The sequence below is a fragment of the Lactuca virosa genome, chromosome 7, assembly GCF_052849685.1.
Source record: "Lactuca virosa cultivar CGN04683 chromosome 7, Lactuca_virosa_CGN04683_v6, whole genome shotgun sequence".
Classification (NCBI taxonomy): Eukaryota; Viridiplantae; Streptophyta; class Magnoliopsida; order Asterales; family Asteraceae; genus Lactuca; species Lactuca virosa.
The window spans coordinates 43,120,732-43,127,233 of record NC_136432.1 but is presented as its reverse complement, the minus strand read 5'-3'; the positions used below and the strand labels follow the sequence as shown (position 1 = coordinate 43,127,233).

At 30.8% G+C, this 6,502-nt stretch overlaps 2 long non-coding RNA genes across 2 annotated transcripts; one reads left to right on the top strand and one right to left on the bottom strand.

The window, feature by feature from the left end:
- Window positions 1-1,023: 1,023 nt before the first annotated feature.
- On the bottom strand, window positions 1,024-5,674 carry LOC145123789 (uncharacterized). Its single transcript, XR_013715326.1, has 2 exons — window positions 5,463-5,674; window positions 1,024-1,489 (listed from the first exon to the last, which is right to left on the bottom strand). It is a non-coding gene; the product is annotated as an uncharacterized LOC145123789 (long non-coding RNA).
- Window positions 1,486-1,934, top strand: LOC145123790 (uncharacterized). Its single transcript, XR_013715327.1, has 2 exons — window positions 1,486-1,620; window positions 1,715-1,934. It is a non-coding gene; the product is annotated as an uncharacterized LOC145123790 (long non-coding RNA).
- Window positions 5,675-6,502: the final 828 nt, after the last annotated feature.

The window sequence follows — 6,502 nt, the reverse complement described above, 5'->3', positions numbered from 1 at the left end:
TAAAGAGATAGTTGGTTACATTGATAAAGATTACTACCAAACGGTCTAATTCACAGAAAATTGTGATGTTTATAGTTTTACGGTTATTTTATTGGAACTGTTGACAAGAAAAAATACAGTTTTGGCTATATCTGATTTTGAATCTAGAAGTTTAGTTATAGAATTTATGTCGTAAATGAAGATATCGTAATGTTTATGTTTGATGCACAAATTGTTGATGGGGGTTTTGTAAGTGAGTTGGAAGCTATAGAAAAGTTAGCAAGGCGATGCTTGGATATTAGTGCAAGCATTAAGCCTAAAATGCACGAAATTTTTAATGAGTTGGAAGCAATGCGGTTGTTGCATGTGGCTCGCTAGAGGAACGCGTGATTTTTAGAGGGAACAAGGATCGGCGATGCAATTCGACTAGCTTCTTCCTAGTCAAGTTTGTTTTTTCCTTTTCCATTATAATGCTTTAATGCAATTTTTTGTTCTAAGTAGTTCCTAGTTTTTATTTTTTAATATAGTTGTTTCAAAGGAAAAAAAAACCGAAACAATACCGAGTAAAGAAAAGGCAAGTACAATTTAAGGCGAAATCGACCTCTCCATAGTAAAATGTTTTAAGTTTCAAGATATGTTATAAGTTTTGTGCATATGACGTGCATGTATCTTTTGCGTAATATTTTTAGATTAGAATTTTTCCCCCTAGACAATGATTTAAATATTTTGTTGGTTACGATGAAATTACTCATTACTCGTATTTTTTCACTTTGACTAATTGATCCAACAAATAGCTTTTTAATTTTATATAAAGGAAGGTAGATCTTTTGTCATTATCACTCTATATATATATATATATATATATATATATATATATATATATATATATAAAGCATACATAATAGTAGGGACCACACATTTTAAGACCAAAGTCTTAAAACAATGAGATAAAATCTCATCCATTGAATAAATTTGCATGGTTAGATTTAATAGTTGAGCTGGTAATCCATGTGAAAGGAAATAAACCAATCAAACATAAGCAAATTAAAAAACTAGGAGTATAAATTAAAGAATCTCAACATTTTTGTCCAAATGATTCTAAATAAGCTATCATATTCTAAAAACCCTAATTCCCCCACTATGCCACTATCATTTGCAGCCTCCATCCGACTGCCGCCTTGGTCGGCCACCTCTTTCACCATTAGCTCGCCGATTCACTTCCTTCGCGATGATAGTCTCCTACAAAACAAGATCATCACTATGACCACTAACTCCCCCGTCGTCACCTCCCCGTAACTCTGCTGTTGAACAAACAGTACCCTCACTAATACTCTTCAGCTCTATTTTTCATACACACCTTATGTCCTCGCTTTAACTTCACCATAATCCAAACAATCTATCTGTAAACCGCCCCACCACACTTTCATCATTACAACTCTTATGACCAAAGCACTTTAACCATTACATCATACACGAAATGGTTCTTCTTTTCCACTTTGTTTGTTCAGATCTATAACATTATTGAAAGTAAAACTCTATAACAGATATATCATCTCTCTGTCTCTATCTTTCTTTCCCTATGAAGCTGACTTTCTTTTTAGATTTTTTAGCAAATCTATTCATCTAAAACCTTATATTCGGGTTTGTATTTTTTTATATATTTAGTTGAGTTGCGAGTTTTTTGATTTTTGCTCAATTGTCTTTGCTGATTTGTGTATGTTTTGTATTTTTATAGGATGAAGGTTTAAAGATCAGAAGCACTTTGTTCAATTATCTCTACATCCCACAAAATTATCTATTGTTTTTAAGTGTTGAAATTACATAGATATCTGTAATCGTGCTTTTGCATTTTTGTTCTTGATTTAATGTGTACTTTTTTGTATATAATTGAAGTTGGACTTGAATCTTTTGATAGATGCGAAACTTTTATATATTTTCGAATTTTTTTTTAAAAAGGACTATATATCATATTATTATCTACATGTTTTGTAAATATGTTGGATAGTTAAATGTTTTCTGTAGATTTGACAACGGCTAAAGCATATTAATTTATGGTACTTTCTATATAAAAATAATGAGTAAAAGGCATAAAACCCAATAAAAAAATATTAGAGATTGACAATTCTCACAAAATGAGCAAAATAGAAAGATCGGCAAAGCCTAAATATTTCTACAATATTATAAAAGATATATGTTTTATAAAACATCATTCATCCCACCGAGATTATCTCTGTGGAAGATTTTTATACAGTAGAACACTTTGTATTCCAACTGGAAATGAAATCTACACTTAAAAAAAATAATAATAAGTACCCTACGCTTGTAGTTGACATTGGGACTTAAAAAAAATTAATACCCTGCAAATGCACTTTACTTTGGGCAGTGAAAAAGCAAACATATACATTTGTAATTAATCGAGAAGATATAACCCTAATACCCTAATTTCGTTATTGTATGTTGAACATCAAAGACTAATCGTAAAGTAAAATCTTAATACACATCTTATAATAAATCAAATAGAGGCTTTATAACAAAATAACAATCGGAGATGATGGTCAGCACCTAAAGTACAACTATCTCCTTTAGATCAGTTTAGTTATGTATAAATATAAATCGAATTTTGTTATAACATGAAAAGAACGAACACTTTCTTTCGTATATTCATATTATTTAAAATACTATTAGTAACATGAAAAGAATGAACAGTTTCTTTCGATGCAGGGACTATACTAGCCCCGTTGAAAATGTCTGTTACCCGAATTATCCGCCTGATTTTTTCGCATATAGGGTTAATTTTTTTGGGTATTCGGGTAACCCGATTTTTTTTTCAGGTCGGGTATACGGTATGTTTGTTGGGTTTCGGGTATACCCAAATTATTTTAAAAATTCTTTTTATTTAAAATAACTATCATTATTATAAAGCGTGTACTCTATAGCAGATATTTGATCACGTTTAAACTAACAATCATTATTGTAAAACAAAAATCTCTTTTGTTATGACAGTATGATACCAACAAATAGTCACATTCCCATCTAAGTTTCTACTATGATTACAAATTGTCACCTTCCCATCTAAATTTCTACAACTCACAAAAACACAACAAAATATTAAGAACGATCTACCTCTTTAAAAAAATCAAATAAATTTAATTATATTTGTTGCACCACCCCACCCCCTTAAACCATAAAACCTAAAAATAATTATTTGTGTCATTGAAAAGGGAAATTAAATGTTGTTTAGAACTATTCCTCGTAGTGAAACTAATCTCCGTTGTAAAACTATTTGGCAAATTTAAACTATTCCTCATAAAATTTAGTCTAATTTGACGAAAGATGACTAATATAATTGAGCAGCTTTAGCTCAACTGAAAACACGAACATCAAAATTCATAAAAGTGGAACCCAACGAAAAAACTAAAACTGAACCGAAACAACCTGAATTCGAACCAAAAAAAAAAAACGAAAAGAGTCCCTAGACCGATCAACGACCGAGACACCCGAAATAGATTGAAGACAAACAATTCGTTGGCCAAGAAAATCTAAATAATCGTTGGAATGAAACTATTTGCCGCCCGCTGCATCGGGCGGGTACGCTACTAGTATATATATATATATATATATATATATATATATATATATATATATACACACACACACACACAATATACTGTATGTTTAATAAAAATCAAAAGTACATTGTTATTTGTGGCATTTATCCACATTTGGGTGGTAAATGCATGAATTACCAATGTACTGAATTGATTACTAACAAATACCATTCTACATTGAATGCGCACCTATTTGTTTCTGTTTGTTGCAATTTATTTTTATTTTTTAACAAAAAACCAAAGTACATTGGTATTTGTGGCATTTATCACATTTGGATGGTAAATGCATGAAACAGCAATATACTTTTAAACTGAACCTACCATAATTATAAATAGCTCAAATGTCACAATTATTTGTCTCCTACTCTCCTGTCATTTTATTTTATAGAACCCTATTTGTTTTTTTTTTCTTTTTTTTTTTTTTTGTAAACATACACAAAATGTTATTTGTACCATTTATCTATCTTTAGGTGTTACATGAATGAAATAGCAATGTACTTTCATGATTACTAACAAATACCATTCGACATTGAAATAGCAATGTACTTTCGATTTGCCTATAATTCAAAGTGATCTTATTTATTTATTTTTTACCAAACTTTAACTTAAATAACAACATACTTTTAATTTACCAGTAATTCAAACTGATCATTATTATTTGTGGGATTTTTCCACATTTTGGTGTTAAATGCACTAAATAGCAATGTCCTTTTTGATTTACCTATAATTCAAATTGATCTTATTTATTTTCTTTTAGCCACACTTAAACTAATATTCTTTTCTATAATGTAAGTATCATGCTAATAGACAAAAATGGGAAGTAAATTGCAAGTTTTTACAATTACCCAAATAATGGAAAAAATACAAAATATAGAAGTATACTTTCATTTTTTTGTCTAATATACTACTATCATTCTTTTCATTTTGTCATTTTTTTAGTTATGCATTTACCCCTTTTTCATCCATTTCTGTAATTTCATGTACTAAGGACCTTTAATGCATTTTTTTAAAATGTACACAAAAAAACACCAAGATAGCAATATACTTTCATTTTTATTTTTATTTTAATTAAAACATCATTGTTAATTAAAAGCAACATACTTTCAAGTATGATCTAAAGTCAAAAAAATGTTTTAGAAAAGGCAACTTTACTTGAAAGTAAATTGTTATTTATTGCATTTACCCCAATCACGGAAATGCAAAAAAATAGCAATCTACTTTCATTTTTTTGGTTAATTATAATATAACTGTTTTCATTTTTCCATATTTTCTTGTGTGTATTCTTCTATATTATATGTGTGTTATGTTATTGTGAAGACAAAATTGCAAGAATAGTCCATGTGGTATGTCAAAACTAGCAAGTTTGGACTCGCAAGGGTGGTCCAGAAGTTTCATTTTGTTGCGAGTTTAGTCCAAAATTTTCAAAACTTTTTTTAAAAATCATAAGCATACTTTCATAGCAACATTTCAGAAAAACAACCAATCAAAAAATACTTCATTTGCTGGAAAGAAGAGAAACAAGAGAAACAGCAAAAAACAAGATTTCACATCAATGTTTTTCACATATTTCAGCAACATTTCACAATAAAAACGAAGAGAAACAAGAAATCAGCAAGATTTCAGAAAAAACATAGAGAAACAAGAGTTCACAGCAAAAAAAAAAAAAAAAAAAAAAAAAAAAAAAAAAAACACGAGATCTGATTTCAGAAAAAAGAAAAGAAAAAACAAGTTTTCTATGAAATCACTGGATTCAGGGAAACATAAACTTGCAAAAATCAACAGTTTCAAAAAACGATAACATCTGAGTAATCACTGATTTCAAAAGTCGTTCGTGTGTGTGCATCGATGAGAATAAAAGAGTGGTGGCGTTATTACCTGTAGAAGTCGTCGGATGTAGAGGCGGAGGTACTGTGGCGTAGAAGTCGGAGCTAGAGGCGGAGAGGACGCCAGCGATGGCTGGGAGGGAACAGCAGCAGATCGATGGAGGTTTGTGTGTGCGCGTCGATGAGAAGAAAGGAAGTGATTTCAAGGAAGAAAAGCGAAGACTAGGGCAGTTTGTTTTTTTTTTTTTTTTTTTTTTTTTCCCGATGCTGAGTGAAGTCATTTTTAAGAGGCATTCTACAAATGTAGATGTATATTATATGAGGGTACAAAAAAATGTAGATGTATATTATATGAGGGTACAAAAAGGTAGAATTTTTAAGAGGTTTATTTAATTTTTCAAGTAAGAGGTAATAAACGGGGCCTAAAACAGCGGAGAATCAATTCATACCCAACCTCATCCACATAATCAAGTATTATTGCTTGTTCTTGGTCAATTATGTCACAAAACTTCCAAATTAAGGTACGGAATTGATTGTTATTATTCATTGAAGTTCAATTCTTGTTGTTCATCATAGTACCAAATTGATTTTGTGTTGGATTTCCCTTTTTTTTTGCTGTTCCTCATGTTACTCTTTTTATTGTTTGTTGTTCATCATGTACCAAATTGAAAATTATGCCCATGTTCTTTGTTGGCTTGTTGGTAGTTTGGTTGTTTTGAGTGTGTGTATCTTGCTTAGTTTGCTGAAGTTTTGTAGGCATTTTCCTGTGTTGGGGCTTTTTTGTATGGTTCCTGTTTATTTTGACCATTATGCCCCTGGTTGGTTTCTTAGTCGGTGGCTGCCATTGTGGTCTATTGGAGTTTGCTATAGTGTTGTGTGTGAAAACTTTGCCCCTATTCTTTGTTGGCTCATTGGTGCTTTGCTAAGCTTGTTTCTAGATCACGGTTTCAAAGCCACTTCACCGTTTCAAAGGCTTTTTTGCTCCTCTGGTGTTATTTTTAAGTTGATTGTTATTTTTTGAAGTAGTCTCACAAGTTGGTTGCTTTATTGCGTGTCTGGTGCTTTGGTGTTGCTTTAGTTCTCCTGTTATTC